General features: G+C 46.5%; 1 non-coding gene across 1 annotated transcript; it reads right to left on the bottom strand.

Annotated features, from left to right (window-relative positions):
• Positions 1–7,062: 7,062 nt before the first annotated feature.
• Positions 7,063–7,260, bottom strand: LOC142576891 (U2 spliceosomal RNA). The gene has a single exon (XR_012827010.1). It is a non-coding gene; the product is annotated as a U2 spliceosomal RNA (small nuclear RNA).
• Between the last annotated feature and the right edge of the window lie 13,383 nt (positions 7,261–20,643).

Raw genomic sequence — 20,643 nt, 5'->3', positions numbered from 1 at the left:
GAAAAACAAAGCAGAATACAGTCTTCCGCACTAGAAAAACATATCTGTGACGTAGACAAAGGCCTCGCAGCTCGTACGGAGTGCACAACTTTTCCGTGCACATAAATTGTCACATGCATCAGATGATTGAACACACCTCAATGAAATCAAACTCTTGCAACGAACGGAACAATCCAGAACAGCATTTGATAGAGACACGTTACAATAGAGATTTTAGCGTACTTCATAGCTTACAACCGACCACATTGGTCAGCAAGAAGAACACTATATTAATTACGGAAGAGTTAAGCCTAAAATATGGCAAGGCCGAGTGACAAAAATCTGCTTGCGAACTTGAGAAGATCAAGAGAATTATACCAGATGAGTACAATATGGACAGCAAAATAAACAGCAAGCTTACAATACGCAGTATTCTCATTTCTAACAAACATTGGAATGACCCGGCTTCGAAATGCTTAAATGCGCAGCATTACAGGCAGTACAAGAATGCAGAAAGCTATGGCAATACGTAAAGACAATCAGTCCTGCTGTACACACAATTATTGGATAATACCTTCAGCTTGCACAATGATTCTTTGCCGTTGTGTACGATGTCATCGTGCTGATTTTTGCTACCACATCACTTGGCAAGCTATATCCATGAAATGCTTTTTCGTGCCTCCGAAGGCGGTGGCGCACGCTTTGTAGCGCATTTAGTGTGTCATTGTCCGAGTATTACCACGCTTGCGCTTCGCAGTGCTCATGTCGCTAAAACATGTTTCACTCCAGCGTTTAAGAGAGGCAACAGCAGCACTATCATGGCGAGCGTGGCCAGTTTAGCGAAGGTGTTTTCAGCCTGCGCGTCGCAGTAGGGACCGACTTCTGACCAGAAAACGTCGAGTTTATTCCTCCACTGCGGTTCGCAAGCGGACACGACTTTCACGCAATGAAACTGTAACGCCAATTACGTAAATGGCTCATCTATTGATTTAAGTGCATGCGATTTAAGAGAGAGGAGACTGAAGAGAGGAGGACTGAATGTTTTCTATAAGCCGCTGACGCAGCTGGTTGAAAGAGCTCCACAATGAAACGTCGAGAGCGAAGGCTCCTCCTTCCAAAGGCTCTTCCCCTCTTCCTTGTCATCGTGGCGTGGCAATCATGGGTATCGGAGTGCTGTTACAAAACGTTGACCAATGTACCCATTTGGGTCGTAATGCTCGTTGATATTGACCGTCAACACGTCCCATCGGGTAGTTGGCAAAGATGCTTTTGGGGCTGTCGACTTCACAAGGTTCAACTGATCTTCAAAAAGTTTCATCGGGCGTTGCTTTCTCCGCTTGATAGGATTGGCTGAGACGCTGAAGTTCACCTAAACCCCGGTCCAGCACCGGTACGTAACATATGCTTCGGGGGTCACCGTACATTTACTATAGTTTCGTTGTTGTGGAACAATTCTTGTTTCTCAGTGCTTTTTGAAAAACTCCTAAGAGTTTAATCCATTGGAGAAGTATCCTATTTACTGCCTTGTATACTGACAACTACCTTGTGTCACGTGCCAGTGGTATAGTAATCGGAGTGTCTCCATCGTTTATTTCACGGTGTAAGCTTTGGTATTCCAGCTTCCTTCTTTAGGAGTGATGAAGTCATCGGTATGCCTCACTCACCAGAAGTTCTATATCTCGCGCCAAGGCATACGTATGTGAAACTGCAAGCTGAAGAGAATGGCAGACGCCTCTCACCATAACAGGAATAGGAATTTCTTTTCTTAGTCGAGTGCAGACGCATTAACGCCCATACTGGTGCTTGCAATGCCTACTCGAATCCCAACAAGGTTCTTGGGATTCAAAGCTTTAGTCCGCTACCTTTATAAAAGCGCTGAGACGATGTCTTGAGCATAGCACTGTTCGACTTCATGCATGGTAAGGAACGTCGAAACGAGCTCACCGTTTTACAGGGAAGAATATGCGATGACGATGCCGAGGACCTTGACGACATTCACATCGGTCGACTCACCGATTAGAATGCTGTACTTTTCTTTGTCAATACCTTCCCTCAGCGATATTTAAGAGAATGCGGTCCAAATAAGTTCTTTAAGAGATTAGGGAAAATACGCGGAAGGCGGGAGATGGAAATTCCAGACAAAAGAGAAGACAAAAAAGCGGGAGCCAACGTTTCGACAAGTGGACGTGCCTTGGAAAAAGACAAGTCCACTTGTCGAAACGTTGGCTCGCGCTTTCACATTGTTCTCGTTTTGCTCTTTATCAGATTGGTAGAAATTGTGTGGTGAGCCTTGACCTTAGAACTGGCTATCTTGAAATATCCGCTTGCAAGCGTCTCCCAAGTGGTCGGCGGTATTTATCGCGCAATGTTTACCAACAAAAAGACCTAGCATGACTTCCGCTTGTTACACAGGACTTGGCGTTACATGTGGCATGACAGGAATCAGAGGTCCTTTGCGTGGCACACATGCAAGCTGCTTTGTACACGTGGCGTGCTTATCGGTGCTCACTTTCTTCCCCTCCATAGGACATAAGCAAAATTTGCAGAAAGCCTTGTAGGGGTCCTCGGATATCGCCATGAACCACTCCTTGTACTTATCCTCTTCAAGCCAGCAGTCTTTGAAGCACTGTTTGTACATTTTGCTCTTGCCTGCCATGTTCTGCGTGTCTCTAATAATCCTAAAACTATATGTACGTGACGCTCTCAAATTAGTTTTCAGAATAAGAATAATGATGAATAGGAATTACCAAGCACTCGTAAGAAAGACAAAGGATTGTAACACATGCAAAGCAGTATCTGAAATCAATGCGGCCACAGAGACAGTCCGATGACCTCAGGATGACGATGTGGCCATCCTGATGAATGGAGCACGGTGGATCCTCCGCGCTCACTCGGCGTCAGTAGCGTAGAAACGCCGAATGTCGCACGGTAGTGCTTCTTGAACGGAATCTCGAAGAATGGAACAAGGAGCGTCACTGGCTGACCCTCAGTAGCGTCGAAACCTCGGAGGTCGTACGGTAGCGCTTTTCAAAAACGAAACCAGCGATTACCGCTTTTATTTATAGGGCATAGTGTGTTTGTTGGAATTGGTGGCATGGTGTAAGGTGCAGCGGTGGGGTAGAGGTAGAGCACACACCTCGCGCGCAAGAGGACCGTGGTTCGCATCCCGGTGCGGCGCAATTTTCCACCGGAGTAAAAAAAAATACGCGTGTTGATAAAATTGTATAAACAGGCCGGGAATGCGGCCTGATCCCGGTGATAAGAACCCGTAAAGCAGTCCCTCAACAGAGCAGGATTGGCAAGCCTGGTGCAGTACTTGGCCACAACCTCCTATATAAAAACAAGAATGAAACCCCGGCCCTCAGTCTCCGGCACCTACCAAGCAACTGACCTTGGCAGCGATCAGACCCTGTGCCGCAGCAGAGGGTGCTAAGAATCCCAGGATCCAGACAGGCCGCCATTGGAATCTGCACCTGGCAACGTTTAACGCTAGAACGTTATCTAGTGAGGCGAGTCTAGCACTGCTATTGGAGGAATTAGAGGGCAGTAAAGGGAATATAATAGGGCTCAGTGATGTTAGGAGGACAAATGAAGCGTATACAGTGCTAAAAAGCGGGCACGTCCTGTGCTACCGGGACTTAGCGGAGAGACGAGAAATAGGAGTCGGATTCCTGATTAAAAAGAATATAGCTGGTAACATACAGGAACTCTATAGCATTAACGACAGGGTGGCAGGTCTTGTGAAACTTAATAAGAGATACAAATTGAAGGTCGTACAGGTCTACGCCCCATCATTCAGTCACGATGACCAGGAAGTGGAAAACTTCTATGAAGACGTGGAATCGGCGATGGGTAAAGTCAAAGCAAGATACACTACACTGATGGGCGACTTCAATGCCAAGGCATAAGCAAGAAGCAGGCTGGAGACAAGTCAGTGGGGGAATATGGCATGTGCACTAGGAGTAGCGGGGGAGAGTTAGTAGTATACTTTGCAGAACAGAATAATATGCGGATAATAAATACCTTCTTCCGCAAGCGCGATAGACGAAAGTGGACGTGGAGGAGCTAGAATGACGAGACTAGAAATGAAATAGACATTATAGTCTGCGCTAACCTTGGCATCATACAAGGTGTGGACGTGTTCGGCAAGGTGCTCTCCTGTGACCATAGGATGGTAAGAACTCGAATTCGCCTAGGCTTGAGGAGGAAACGGAAGAAACTAGTACATAAGAAGCGGCTCAATGACTTAGCGGTAAGAAGGAAAATAGACGAATTGCGGATCAAGCTAGAGAAAAGGTATTCGGCTTTAATTCAGGAAGAGGACCTTAGTGCTGAAACAATGAACGACTATTTTATGGGCATCATTAAGGAGTGCGCAATAGAAGTGGGTGGGAACTCCCTTACACAGAATACCAGTAAGCTATCGCAGGAGACGAAATATCTCATCAAGAAACGCCAATGTATGAAAGCCTCTAACCCTACAGCTAGAATAGAACTGGCAGAACTTTCGAAGTTAATCAACAAGCGTAAGACAGCTGACATAAGGAAGTATAATATGGATGTAATTGAACATGCTCTTAGGAATGGAGGAAGCCTAAAAGCCGTGAAGAAACTTGGAATAGGCAAAAATCAGACGCATGCGTTACGTGACAAAGCCGGCAAGACGGTTACTAATATGGATGAGATAGTTCAAGTGGCCGAGGAGTTCTATAGATATTTGTACAGTACCAGTGGCACCCACGACGATAATGGAAGAGACAATAATCTAGAGAAATTTGAAATTCCAGAAGTAACGCCGGAAGAAGTAAAGAAAGCCTTAGGAGTTATGCAAAGGTGGAAGGCAGCTGGGCAGGATCAGATAACAGTAGATTTGTTGAACAATGGTGCGCAGATTGCTCTAGAAAAACTGGCCAACATGTATACGCAATGCCTCATAACCTCGAGCGTACCGGAATCTTGGAATAACGCTAACATAATCCTAATCCATAAGAAAGGGGGCGCGAAAGAATTTAAATATAATAGACCGATCAGCTTACTGTGCGTTGCCTAAGAAGTATTTACTAAGGTAATCGCAAATACAATCAGGAACACCTTAGACTTCTGCCAACTAAAGGACAAGGCAGGATTCTGTAAAAGCTACTCAACAATAGACCATGTTAACGCTATCAATCAGGTGATAGAGAAATGTGCGGAATTTAACCAACCGTTACATGTAGATTTCATTGATTACAAGATAGCTTTTGATTCACTCCAAACCTCAGCAGTCATGGAGACATTACGGAATCGGGGTGTAGACGAGCCGTATGTAAAAATACTGAAAGATACCTACAGCTGCTCCATAGCCACCGTAGTCCTCCATAAAGAAAGAAACAAAATCTCAACAAAGAAAGGAGTCAGGGAAATACGATCCCTCCAATGCTATTCACAGAGTGTTTCCAACAGGTACTCAGAGACCTGGATTGGGAAGAATTGGGGATAAGAGTTAATGGAGAATACCTTAGTAATATGCGATTCGCTGATGATATTTCCTTGCTTAGTAACTCAGGGAACGAATTGCAATGCATGCTCACTGAGCTGGACAGGCAAAGCAGAAGGGCGGGTCTAAAAATTAATCTGCAGAAAACAAAAGTAATGTTTGACAGTCTCGGTAGAGAACAGCAGTTTACGATAGGCAGCGAGGCACTGGAAGTGGTAAGGGTATACATCTACTTAGGACAGGTAGTGACCGCGAATGTGGATCATGAGAGTGAAATAATCAGAAGAATAAGAATGGGCTGGGGTGCCTCTGGCAGGGTCTCTCAGATCATGAACAGCAGGTTTCCATTATCCCTCAAGAGAAAAGTGTATAACAGCTGTGTCTTGCCAGTACTCACGCATGAGGCAGAAACCTGGAGGCTTACGAAAAAAGTTCTACGTAAATTGAGGACGACGCAACGAGCTATGGAAACAAGAATCGTGGGTGTAACCTCAAGGGATAAGAAAAGAGCAGATTGGGTGAGGTAACAAACGCGAGTTAATCACACCTTAGCTGAAATCAAGAAAAAGAAATGGGCATGGGTAGGAAATTTAATGAGGAGGGAAGATAACCGATGGCCTTTAAGGGCTACGGACTGGATTCCAAGGGAAGCGAAGCTTAGCAGGAAGCGGCAGAAAGTTAGGTGGGCGGATAAGATTAAGAAGTTTGCAGGAACGACATTGCCAGCATTAGTACGCGACCGGGGTAGTTGGAGAAGCATAGGAGAGGCCTTTGCCCTGCAGTGAGTGTAAACAGGCTGATGATGATGATGATGAATTCACGAACTAATTAAAGTGCCCCTTTCGCAGCGCTATGAATCGCCTTCACCGATTAGGGCACTCGCCTGCCTTCGTGACGAACGAAGCGCGAATTGCACGTTGGCCGCAGCCAGTGATCGTTCTCGCTGTTTCAGCTCGTCTTCCGATTTTGAGCAGCCAGACCAAATGTCACCCTCATGTTATAAGTCGTGCAAGTGCTTTGTAAGGATTGGTGCCTGAAGATCAACAGTATCACTCATTCCTGATATGCCAGTGTCATTTGCGCTATGTTAATAAGCAAATAGAATTCACATCGAGCAAAGAAATCGAGCCAGCGTGGCAAGACGCGCCCGGCAAACCCTGATCTCAAGCCATATAAACGAAAAAAAAAAAAAGAAACGCTGCCACACGCGTGACATCTGACGTTGCTGAAGGTGGCGACGCAGAAGCCCCTCCCTAGAGGGGTGAGCTGTGAAAACAGCTTCTCCCCCTTGCAAAGCAGAACGATGGGTGTGTTTGACAGGAGTGACTGCAACTTTCGTCGCCGATCCATATATTGACCTTCTCAGCCACTTCTGAGCATAAAAGGCTGCTGCAGAAGTAAGTTGATGCATCTATGACTGTTTCAAATCCCAGTGCTAATCATGATGATAATGATTTATTGGCTTCCCCTTTGAAGCGGGGCAATGACAAATATCCAGCTAGCCTGCTTCAATTATTCAGGTATGCTGCACGTCTCTTTCATTGTAGCATTTTGCAGCGAAGCTGTTCGTGGCTAAGCTTCCGTGCATTTTTGTTCTGCCTGGGCCAAGAACGTGGGCCGATCCCGGAGGTAGTGCAATAATTGCCCGACCCGCGGAGGAACTGTAGCAAGCTTCAAGCATTCCGCCAAGTTGCAAAAATAAGTTTAATATCTTGGGTCCCAATAGAACCCGTGCCATATATTAAGCTGGTAAGAACAGATACTACAGTTTGGCATGCGTCGTCCCTGGCTACGTTCGCATCGACCTCTCTTTGTCGGCGTTCCAAGCGCTTGCGTACCGACTTTCCTTCCGCTCTCCCGTAGAGGCGGTCACGTTGAAACGTCGCGTGTGTCTAGTTTCCTGCAGCTACTCTGGACGGCGGTCCCGTCGTCCACGCCAATGCGTACAAAAAAAAATCAGAGTAAATGAGTTCATACCGTTGCTCAAAATTCTGTGTCACCACTGTGTCGCGTGCTAAACAGCTTCGCTGGTAATCCACCTTCACAGAGTTGAATGGCTCACAAGCGGATCCGGTGGTATCAATCTCTTCCCTACGTTTTTTCACCAATAATGTACACGTATCGCACTTATCTCGATTACTGACGGGTTGTTACTTCCGTGCACTTTAAGTCCAAGCGCTTCTGGAAGGGGTTCATTACCTGCGGGTCTCACTGGGTGAATTCCTTCGGATTCAATTAGGATATGCTGAGTGGTCGCCGGAATTTTTCGTGTGTATGCTGCCGCTGCAGCAGGCGCATGTCTGATCTTCTTGCGAATATTTGCTACACTATGTTTTCATCCTTAGACAACCAGCTCGAGCCTCCAACAGGAAGGCACTGCCTTTGTGTTGTAAAGATTTTTGTTTCTCACTTCTTATTACCATTTTAAATCTCCATTGTCTTATTATAGCGAAGCTGTATACATCTACCGTCCAAGGAAATTTTCGTGTCGAAAGCAAAAACCTCCTCATACGTGGGCCGATCCTGAAGATAGTGCAGTACCGGCCCTACCCGTGGCGGCGATGCAGTTCGCCATTAAGGAGCCCACATACACAGCTGCGCTGGTCATCCTTCTTCATAGAGTGGAATGGCACTGATTTTTTTTGTTTCCATAGTGATAGTAGTGCTATCTGCTAGTAGTGATGATGAATAAGATTATTTGTGGCTGATTCCTTTGTAACGGGTAGGCTGCTTAATTGCGTCCTGGCCGGATAATATATATACATGGCGATAAAAAAGGAAGAAAATAAAAGAGGGGAGGAGTACCGATCCCTGTTCCTTTGTGAATACAGCCCGACCTGTGCACAGACATTGACGTTTAGACACTGAATTTGATCTGTTCCCTTCAGAGTTGGCCATTCTATGCCGTTGCAAATAATACGCCACCACTGTGCCAGTCTGGCCTTCGATACGCGCATTGCGTTAGACACCATCGCATCCGGTTCTCGTGCCCCGTTCTCGCTCCGAAATCCAAGTGTTGGCAAAAGCGTGGTGCCCTCGGTGTCTTGTGGAGACTAACCGGCACAGTCGAGGACTAGGTGTTCCATGTAGTCCTCCTCGAGGCCACATGTCCGACATATGGAGTCAGCGGAAGGGCCGAAATGGGGCCGGTACCACGGTGGAAGATCAGATAAGGCGTCTGAACGTGGCTGCCGTGCCGACAATTTTTTTCTGTCGTAGGTTGCGTCTCTCTCGGCATATGGCGCGGATCATATGGGGGGTCAAATGCCATTTGCGTTGAATGGGGAGGGGTGAGGAGAGAAGGGAATGTTAATATCACCAAAGGACTGAGACAGGTGTGACCAGTATTCCCGCCGCTGTTCATGGTGTTCATGATATTGATGGAAAGGGCGCTAGAAGGAAGTGATATGGGGTTTAATATCTCACAAAAGCAGGAGGGCACCATAGTAGAGCAGCAGCAGCAATGTTTGGTTCATGCAGACGACATAGTGTTGCTTGCTAACAAACAACGTTATATGCAATGTGTGGCTGAAATCTCTGGACAAGAATGTGAAAATTTAGGATTAACATTTAGCGCTGAAAGTCATGTTTATGGTATTATATGAAAACCGTGAACAGACAAGTGTCTGGGGATGACGTAAGCGCCGGCGCCATATTGCGCGTGCATTCCCATGTTCTGTCCTTCCTACTGGTTCCTACGCGCCTCCCCAATTCCACTCGCGACGGTTGTCGGTGGTAGCGCCCCACTCTAACGCCACCTAGACAAGAGAAGGCCTGAGCGCTCGGTGCATGACGTCACGGAGAAGAGGCCTGCAGCGTGCACAGGGATACGGGTTGAATGAAGGGATCGCGGCTTTATGGGCAACGTTAACGAAGGCGCACTTACTGTTTCTTTAGGCAGAGTTGAGCAGATAGTCACTAGAGAACAAGGGGTGTTCTAGGAATATTTTATTTATGCAAAACTATTTACGCGCTGTATTATTAAAAAGCCCGTGCAAAAAAAAATGAAACGATTCAACCTTAGAATTGAGAACGAATTTCGCGTGAATGATGACATTGAGCATGGCTTATATTGAAAAGTCACAGTGCTGCCCTCTTCTTCAGAGTAGCTTCTTTGCCTTAATTTATCGTCGGCGTGAATGAGTTTGCTGTTCATGTGACCACAAAAATTCTTCAACAAAATGTTAGCAGTGCACCATAACGCATATCCCATGACAACTTCACTGGTGAGCCCTTCTCCGCATTCGGGACACGAGCTTTTATTCCCGTCAAGATTATGCTCTAAACGAACGATTTCACTTTCGAGGCATTAATACATAGAGTACCGCAGTCTACATATTTACAACACTTTAAATGAGTCTAGCAATGGAGATACAAAACTTTAGCGCAACTATTTACCAAGAAACAGCTGCTTCATTGCACTGAATTCCAGCGTTTCTCTCCTTTGCCTTAGCACTGGCACCCAATATTCTGTCATCGATCTTGCGGAAACATGAAACATGAACGCATATTTTTGGCCCCAATTTCCGATTGCTCCAGCAATTGGACACGCAACACTTATTAGGTACATCCTGGCATGAACATAATCTACATTCCGCTGCAATGAAGGCTTGTCGGACACAACCTAATCGCAGCACAATCGCAGAGAATACATGCCCGGCTCACGTCCAGAAAAAATAAAAGCACTCTCAAGCATGTCGCTGCATTCCAGGACTTTTCTAACCCCGAAGCTATGCAAGGAGCAGCGGGGTTCCCGGAACTAATCGAATTGTTATCACCGTCGTCTCCCACTCGGTCTTCCGCGTATCATGTTCAACACAGCTGCGTCGCTCGTAGCTTCGTAGCACATTGCACGGAACTTCAATGTGGGCCTCTTTTGCGTGACGTAGCTCAAGGGGAGAGGGTACAGTGAGAAGGCCCTAAGTTCTGTAGAGGGTGTTGCCCACTCGCGATGGTTTCCGGTAGGGGGCGCTTAAGTCGTGACGCAGCCGCACGAGATACTTAGACACTTTCGAATACCTGTGGCAATGCGGCGACAAACCTAGGCCTCAAGTTTAGCGCAGAAAAATAGGGAGTCATTACGTGGCGTCAACTCAACAGCAAGTCACACACATAGTCAAGCAATATAAATAGCTAGGAGTTTCTATTCGGCGGGCCCGTGTTAACTTGGCAGGTCAAACCACATGAACCATAAATCAATGGGGCAAATGAAAAAAAAATGTGCTACAGTAACTAGTGATTGAGTGAATCAGAATGTATTAACTCTAGAACGAAAGCTCTGCAAAATGCACAAGTGGCAGTCACTTGCAGGGAGTTCTTTGTTCTACGAAAGAGCAAAAGCATAACTAAGCCTAGAGGATATTTAGCACAGAGCACTTTCCATACCTCTTCCTTTCCTTTGTGACGCTTTCACCGCAATGTTCGCTTCTGCGTGCGCAGCTATACAGTTTTCTGAAAGCTTCAGCTAGGAAGCAGCAACAGGTGCATCATTACTTAATTTGCACCAAATGAGAAGCCGTGTCATCAGTGATTTATATTGTACAGTAAAAATGAAGAGAAAAGAGCAGTTTAATTCTACAAAGAAAAAGAAAGGCGAAGAAGGGTAAGGGAGGTGGCAACGTTGTAAATTCTGAGAAATTACAGCCACATCACGTTATAGATATCTTAAGTATTCAAAATGTGCGTCAGCGTTCCATCTCGCGACTTGCAAATAGAAAATTAAAGCTACGGTGAGGTGGCACCCGTCTTATCTATAGTTACTTCATTAAGATCTTCACATTGAATTTAGAGCACGACGAAGCCTTGCAACAAATATATCATCGGTATTAACTTTTAAATCCTCAGAGAGAGAGAGAGCCTTTTGCTGGCGACCAAGCGGAGCAGACGTAGGCGCTAAAGTTGTGGCATGGATCGAGATGGCGGTTTAGTCCATTAGAGAGGCGCCGCAAGTGTACGAGGCAGTCCTCAGTCTTGCAGAACGGTGGCGATGGCGGTGATTTGGCGCCTCTGCGAACAGAAACACAATGACGATTACCACGGCCGTCACGATCAGCATGACGACGATCATAAGGGTGACGTGCTGCACATTGATTGACACACCTGTTGCTGTTAGGACAACCTGAGAGCTGCGTGGAACCTGCAAGAAAATATAAAAGTAAAGAGGCATTTAAGAAGATTTCAGTTAAAAAGGGTATTCGAAATGCATAGTGATCTGTCTACAGTGGCCGCGTACACCATCTTCTCTGTGACGTAGTTGCGAAACGCCTTTATGTGATGCGGATCGGCGATCTTCGCGGTGGGCTATTCAGAACTCTATAATGTATCGTTCACTTTCATCGTCCAGCGAATCGAGGAAAGGGGACTTCACTGCGCTCCCATCAATCAACGAAGCTACGGCCGCTGTTCTTGCAGCCTTAGACATTCGTCCACACGGCCTTGGGTGGCGTGGTGCTTTGCAACCAAAGCTTTCGTCAAGTCTCTTTTCACGGTGACGTGCGCTGTGAACATTGAGGTAGTTAATCGGTAGAATTTGCCGTACGCTCCCGAATTTCTGACTAATGCTGTTGTGACAGCCATGGACGGAAAGTAATTTCAACGCCAAGTGAATTCGCTTAATGAGGATGATATATGTGGTTTGTGCGTATTAGGTGGCACAAATACACATCAATGTTAAAAGCCATGTAAAGTCTCCTGAAAGTTTATATACAGATTGATGCAATCAAGAAATATTTTACTGACGGAAGGCCATATGAGCAGATAAAGCGCAACATTTATAAAACACAGTATATAAGCATTTCTGAACACAACTTATAACTACAATTACTACACGCATGAAATTCGCCGTGCACTTCCGCGATCGCCTTCTCTCGCCATCTAGTAGCGACGCCTGAAATTACACTGTGTGCCAATATTCGCTTTTGAGCCTGACCGGAACCGGCGCACCGAACGCGATCGCTGCTCGGTTGAATTAAAAAAGTATATATATATATATATATATATATATATTAAAGGTCCAGTTGGTGGTGAGGCAATTACATGGGTGCGCCACTTGCACGGATTTACACGGTAGTAATTTTGCTTCGTGTATTTCTTTTATACTTCGCTATCACTAATACTACGTCGCCTTCGCGGCGAATTTGCACTCTTCTTCTTTTTTTTTTCTGGGAGTCCGGGTGTAAGCGCTGCTGCGCATGACTGCTGTTGGATCTGATTTCGAGTGAATCCCGTTTGGCCTCATTTTGGTTTGTGGTGGAATTATATATGCATTTATGACCTTTGCATGAAAGTGGTGATGCTTCTATCACTGATAAATGTAAATTATTTGAAGTCTTTCTATTTAATGAGTGACGGGCATTGTCTATGGAAGGAAAAGCAATACTGAGGCACGTATCATTCACGTGCATTTCACACGCCATTGATAAAATGCTCTGGCGAAGGTTTCACTGAAGTGTACAGGTTCCTTTCAGGAAAAAAGAAAACATGCAAAATAATTTGAAGCGAGGAGAACATACGGCAACATATTCGTTCGCTATGCATAGACTATCCATACCATTAGAAATAATTGTTAGATGGCTACCGCTTTTCTTGAGTTCATATAACAAACTTTTCCCTTTGTACGTATTTAAAGATATGGTGTTTGTGCATGGTGTTCACACTCTCAATTAGGAAAAAATCTATTTGAAGATATGAAGCACAGATGAGGTAGCCGCCGCTGGTGCTTCTAATACGCTTGTGATCTTATTGCGAGGATTTGGAGAACTAAAGAGAAGACATGATTTAAAGCCTGTGAACATCCGCACCGACAATGATGCTGTAGGTTTTTAAACGGAGTAAAATTTTAAATGAAAGCCCAAAGTCAACTTAAAGGAAACCTGAAATGATGTGGGTAACAGAACCCTGATAATGACACTTCATGGGGGCGTGGGGTAGGTGTCGCCATCGCGGGGTGGGGGGCGGGGGGCGGTATTGCAGATTTAGCTGCTTACAGGCACCCCGGGTTCAAGCACAGCGCTATAACATGAGCAAGCGTGGAAACACGAGGTTAGCAAAACCATGCAGAGCATCGTCTCGGTACGAGAGGTCAAAAAGGAAGAGCCGCGCACTAATAAAATTCCAAATTGAAGTACGGGAAAGGAACACACATGCGATTCAGCAGCGTGCTGAATCGAGCGCGCGAGTCTTGTCTGTCTACGCCGTCGGTGAGCTGCTGGGAAGATGGGTTAAGCCATGTGCACCGAACGTGATACCTGCTTTTCCATTTGTCTCTAGCGTGACCAAACATGCTTTGATGGACTTGCTGAGCTGCCGAGAGGTTTTCAGTGAATAAATGGCTTTAATAAATGACCCACCTGCGCACTTTTGTTAATCTGTCAGTGCGATTTCCTTCTTTTCTTTTTGGTACGAGTAAAAACTACAAATTTCACGAAAGACGCGCTCTCTTCCCAGAAGTTACCTTGACTTTACTTTCGCGTTGAAAATATCTAAAGCAAAATGTTCCGCAATAACCCGTGAGGAGTTTTTCAGTTCTTTAACAATTTCTTTCCAGCAGCCAAAATGCTCCAAACACTTTAACATCACTACGTGCCGTCTATGTAGAACAGCACTGTTTCTCATAAAAATTACCAAAATAGTTGCACGGCAGGGTGCGTTGCCTTTCAGCGTGAATTTAAAGGAAGCTGACGGGGTTAAAAGAAAAGGCACAAAAAAAAAAACAAGCCAGGCTTGTTGCATACGTTACCAAATGCCTCTAGCTTCGAATATAACAGCGAACGGCAGGGTAAGGACACCACAGAAGGAGGGTAAAAGCAGTAGCTCTCCCTTAGTCTCTCGAAATTAGTCTCTCGAACGAGCAGTTTCGTTTTGCCGCGTCTTAGACAAGATGAGATATAGCGCGTTGCTGCAAAGATGGCAGATGACACTTAACATTTCGTATGCCCTTATTTAAGTTAGCAATAACCAATGACGAATAATGTTACTGCTTTGATTAGCATGCCTGTTCTGGTGGACATTTGCTCGCTCTCCAAGAAATTGTTCATGCGAGTCATTCTTGCAACAATGCAACAGCGAGCTACTAGAGTGCAAAGGAACGACCACTTTTGTGAACGTTTCTTTTTTCTTTCAAACTAGCTATGTTTTTTAATCTTTTTCTACTGCTCAGAAAAACCTTCGCAACATTGTTCTTTAGGAATTTGGTTGCTTTGATGTCGTATTTATTTCGTTACTGGTGGGATCATTTGTGGACACCGTATGTGTATTGCTTCCACCATCTACGCATACACGGAAAATATTTGTTTAATATGACTGTATGGACAGTACATGCACTGTCCCCCGCCCCCTCCCCCCCCCCACCCCTAACACGGGAATTACAAAGTAACGCACATTTACTACGCTAAGACGCATTTATGTATATGTTGGTTGGACAGTCTGAATACATCGTGAGCACACATGTTTAGATCGCACCCAACTACTAATGCCTTAGTACGAATGCAGGAAATTTGTCATATATGAACAGCATCCCATTCGTCGCTCCAAGCTGTTCTTCAAGCAGCGTGACCTCGCTCGTTCGTCGTCTACAGCTATGTGACCTAAAGGTCCCATTTGTTACATTATGAAGGTTCCGATCTTGAATAGCTGGTTGCCATTATCCCTCAAGAGAAGAATGTAGAACAGTTGTGTGTTATCAGTACTCACGTACGGGGGAGAAACCTGGAGGATTACGAAAAGGGTTCTGCTTAAATTGAGGACGACGCAACGAGCTATGGAAAGAAGAATGATGGGTGTGACGTTAAGGGATAAGAAAAGAACAGATTGGGGGTAAGGGAGACAACGCGAGTAAATGACATGTTAGTTGAAATCAATAAAAAGAAATGGGGGGGGGGGCATGGGCAGGACATGTAATGAGGATGGAAGATAACCGATGGTCATTAAGGGTTACGGACTGGATTCCAAGGGAAGGGAAGCGTTGCAGGGGGCGGCAGAAAGTAAGGGGCAGATGAGATTAAGGAGGTTGTAGGGACCAAGGGACAACATGACCACAATTAGTACATGACCCGGATAGTTGGAGAAGTATGAGGGAGGCCTTTGCCCTGCAGTGGCCGTAACATGGCTGATGATGATGACGACGACGACAACGACGACGACGATGATGATGATGATGATGAAGGTATTTACATCTCTAAAAAGTCAAACGAACCACACCTCGTGCCGAGAAGTACGAGATAGAACGACAGCCAGGACCGGGATGTAAATTAATCCGACGGTTCCTACCGACGCGAACTTCTCTACGAGAACGCCTTCCTAGACACGAAGTTACGACACCGTTTGACACTGCACGCGAAGTTGACCTTGCTACTGGGTAAAGTCGGAAGTTTGACTTTGGTGATCTACTGCGCGGTTTCGTTGAGGACGATCGAGTGTCCTTTTCAGCCAATCCAGGAACTCGACGAGAAGATCTGTGCAGACACACCAAATTATCCTCAATCCCAGGTACTCGAAATTCCCGGAGACCTCCAATACGGCGTGCCTCATAATCAAAATGTGGTTTTGGCACGTAAAACCCCATAATTTCTTTTAGTGCTACGTTTGCCGCACGAGCGAAGTTATACCACGATCCGATACCACGAACTTATACCACGACCCTAAAAGAGTGTTCTCCGCAGAAGGCGAGTCCTGTGCCGGGGGCACCACCTAACCACTAGAAAGGCAATTAATTGAAGGAATATTAAAAAGGCCATTAACACCTGATTGAGCAAGCAAACACTCCATTAAATGTTATAATCCATTCCTGCTTCCTCCCTGCGTCCGTGTGTGTTCTCGGGGCGCACCGCGCGCTGTTTGCTCGCCTGTCGGCGACTATGCCGACCGCATCTTCAATACGAGAAAAAAATATTTCGCTTATTCACACGCATTTGAACCCGGAAGCCCTATGCAAAACTGCTCTCGTCCCTTGACCACTCCAACATTGTTCTCGGAAATGTTCGACACATAACTGTGAGGAACGGCAGCAAGGGGGGTAGAAGAGTGAAAAGGTGACAAGTAGTATGAAACTCGCGTGATCCGAATCATTGTACGAGGTCCTCCGAGCGTCTGACTTGATTCGCTGGGCTTCGAGGTGTTCTTTGTTAATGGTGTTAAGTTCTTGAAGGAAAAAGGAGAACGAAGCGTGCTGGTGAGATAAACTCGCTTGGCGACTTGAGTGGCTCACTTTGCGTCCATCTTGTGGCTCCGGCTGTCCTTGAGAGGGCGTCGTAGAGCCCTCGGCCCTCTCTTTGATCGAGGTCGCGGACAGCGTCTGGAGTGTATTGGCACCGCTGGCGGCGCACTCCGGAGACTGAGCTGGCAGGGCGGTTTCACATTCTTGTTGGGACGCCTGTTGGCACTCCTGGATTGCGCCCTTCTGCTCTGGGAGCCCGTTACTCTCTCCGGGCTTCTCCGTTGTCGGAGCAATCGGAGCAGCAACGTGAAGTTCTACCAGACCAAAGTTGGCGGAAGCGGGTTGCTGATGAGGCTCGCTGGTGTCCGACGACTTGCGCTGGAGATCGGCGACGAAAGGCAGCCTCCGTATGAGAGGGCTGTTGTCGCGTGAGGGAATAACTTCGTCCAGTTGAAGGGCGGTGGTCGTGGCTACCGGCAAGTTCGATTCCAGCGCGGCAATCGCGGAGCCCTTAGGATCTTTTGCTAGATCGGTATGGCTGGGACGCCTGCGCGTCGCTTCGGACTTGCTGGAGGACGACGAGCTTCGAGACGACTTACTTCCACTCGAACTCACGCTATGTTTCCGAGAGCGGCGTCGCTTCTTGCTTCTCTTCTCGTCGGGAGCATCTTTGTTTGGGACCATGTCGCTTGTGTTTGCACGGCGAAGCCGAGAGATGTTTCAATCCAGCAAAACGGCCGAAATAGGAGGGCGAGCCCTGGAACCCTCGTCTTCTTCTAATGCTACCTCGTGGCGAGAGCAAATGGCGCGAAACCTCTCTGGCCATTTCTCTCTGATTTCAACACTATATAAATTCGCAGCCCCACAAAAACCTGACTGTTTACAAAGGAAGTTTTATTTTCTATAAAACAATGATTAATTCTACCGCGTGCCTTTTAATCAAATCTTGGTTTTGGCACGTAAAACGCTGGAATATAATTTGATTTAAATGTTCATTATCTGCCTATCAACTTTCTCTCTTTTTCTTTTATTCTGTTCCTGCGACCAGCATCGGCGCAACCGAGCAAACGAGCCCATAGAGGGATGAAAAAACGAATGCAGCGGCGCATGCAAGATGGCGAAAGCGAAGAGAGTGCGAGGAGGAAAGCGGTGAAGGATTGTGCAGCAGAACTTTGAGACGGAAAGCGGAGGAGAAAAGTATGGCGAAAGTGTGAGGAAAAAAAGCGAAGTGCCGCAAAATACGTGCTCTGCGGCTATGATCACTACAAGATGGCGCCAGAGTAGCACGCATCGTTTGCGAGGTCTGTCTGCGGCGGCTGCTGTGAATGGGGGCCACGCGCCACCAACACGCAGCCTCTCTCGATTCCCTGATTAGTGAGGCAGTGGCGCCACATTTTCCTCCATTTGCGACGTGCCGCACAAAATGTATAGTCCGCGCCAGCCAGTATATCGCGGAATGAAAACACGTATAGAGCTCCGCACGAATTTGCGTTAAGGGGTATCGCAATTGTCGGTGAATTTTTTCGTACTCTCTATTGAAACACTTCGTATTTCTTTCGTATAATCTGTTTCACGCGCAATTACGTCGTCTTTCAGTTCTCTTTCGTCGAGGCATGGTTGACCGTTTCTTTTTTCGGCTTTTGACAGTCTGGAATGCCCTACTCGCCTCGGTTTTCTTGTTCATCTTTCACGCTACCAGAAGGCATAAATCCTATTAGCCCTGAAAGTTTATTCTTTTTCAGAACAAGCGCCACAGGCACGGCCGCGTGGCCCTTTGCTCTCTCGGCTACTCCGACCCAGCTCTGCTCCGTCTCAAACTCTAGTGTCGCGGTAGATGCTCCCTCAGGTAGCACAGTGGCGCATCCTTTCGCAATGTTGTTCAAACGCTAAGCGATAAAGCAACTCATCGCGCGCGCAGGAGCCCAACTTAGAAAAGCATCTATTGACCCTTTTCGCGAAGCAGTTTGTTCTGGATAAAGATAGGGCGCTTTCTGCGGCGCGTCACACGTGGCCTTAGTGACAGCGCACAAATACAAAAGCGTTAGCGCTTCTACGTTGCTTCTGTGTGATCAGCTGTCGCAAATGCAACTGACTTTTCGCTATTTGTAGGGTGGTACATTTAATACGTGCGCGGTAGGTGGCTGCGAAATTAGTGACTGGTATTGAAGGAACAGAATGATTCTGTGTGACCAAGCTTGCGGGCCACTGCTACGAAAGGGTAGCTTGTGTTGCCAGCCCTTAGCGATCCACGACTTTCCCACAGAATAAATGGCTTCACTTGTCTGCCAGTGGTGTATCACCAAAGTTAAAAAAAAAAGGACTTCTACACCGGAGTGTTGGCAACAGTGAGTACCGCTCTTTCAACAATGACAAAGGGAGTAGTGACGCTTCCTCTCATAATAAGTTTCACGCTCCTTATCTACTCAAATCTACCCGAAGTGGCACGCCCAGTCTGTTGCCAACGTATTAGAAATAAGTGAATGGATGCACAATTGAGTCTGTGCGAACTTTATAAATACGAACTACGCCGACAGGACACGAATGGTCAAAGCTGAATGTTTGAAGGTTTCGTGACGGTTCACAAGAGTAAGCGATTTACTAGCGATAATACATCTTTGCCACAAGATATTACAATGCACAGAACAGTTATTTTTCAAGCCTTGCGCTCAATAAAAACAAATTTATCGGAACTTAGCAGACGCACATGCAATTAGGCAGAAAATAATCGGGTAGTGACCACAGCGAAGAACTTTACTGAGTCAGAAACGGGACAAGACGCTGCTTGGAAGCGTTTGCCAAATAAAGAACTAAGAGCAAAACATGCTGATACTTATTTTATTTACAATAGAAAATTTTGGATAGCTTGGAGCACATATTTATCCCCAGAACGTGCATCATATAGCTGCTCGTGCCGCTTGGACATAGCTTAATCAGCTCCGAAAGCGCTTTTACATGTGCTGTGAAATTGTGGCCGGCCAAAGCTTGTGTCGACCCCCCAGTCTCCGTCTACGACATCTCCCGAAACCGAATGCTAAGCAGCACCGGCGTCGTACAGATGCACTGTAAGCGCAAACGCAGCTTAAACAGCCAATGGGTTCGTCACGACGTGATGAAACTTCGTACCGTCCAAGGCATCGCCGCGAAAACGGTCAATACCGTTCTATAGCCATGCTGTATTTGAAGCATTTTTTGCCTCCCTTAAAGGGAAGCTGAAAGCTTTTCCAGATAAAAAATGAGTGAAAAGCGGCATGCCGTGGTTTTCAACCCTCTGAATTCGAATGTCGCATCGAAATTGAGCGAAAGAAAGCGCAAACATATTTTATTTCGACGAAAAGTGCAGCAGCAGACACGCCCAGCAGGCGCGCCTCGTTTCCGCCTGTGATTGGTCGGGCGCCTCGTGACGTCAACAATGGTGTTCGTCCGGACCGACTGCTGCCGCTACACACGAAGCACGGTGCAAAGTAGTTTGGTGGTGTTTTGCTGAGACGGTCATGGAAATTTTCGAGAGCTTGCGTTTCTCTGAGGAGTTCGGCGTTAAGTCCAAACTCTACGAGAGCGATTCTGCGCGCGACCGTGACGGGCGACGGCTTCGAGCGACAAAACGGGCCGTCGCTTGAACCAATGGCTCGGTGTTGTCGTTCGATCGCTCGTTTCTAGAAATCTAGAAGTCGTCGCTCATCGCCCGGAAATGCAATGAACGACTAGCCAATTGTGCGAAGCCGAAACTGGATGTACCTAACTCAAATACTGCTGTCTGTCGCATGGAACGAGCAAACTATTGAATTTTATACGTGCGAGAATAAGAACCTAGTTCAAGACCTTCAGAAATATTTTATGCTCCTTCTTCAGTAAAATACATCAACTTAATTTGATAAAGCATGCGTCACGCTAGTTTCTGCGCGTATATTGCTGCCCTCATACCGGGAAGTCTTCGCTCAAAGCCGTCGTTCGCGTGGAGTTCAGCTTGCAGACGACGAGTGAACCCGACAGCCATCGCCTCGCTTGTAGCGCTGTCGCTGTCGCGTGCAAGATCACT

The sequence above is a fragment of the Dermacentor variabilis genome, chromosome 3 (assembly GCF_050947875.1).
Source record: "Dermacentor variabilis isolate Ectoservices chromosome 3, ASM5094787v1, whole genome shotgun sequence".
NCBI classification, from domain to species: Eukaryota; Metazoa; Arthropoda; class Arachnida; order Ixodida; family Ixodidae; genus Dermacentor; species Dermacentor variabilis.
This window is presented reverse-complemented; position numbering and strand designations above follow the sequence as displayed.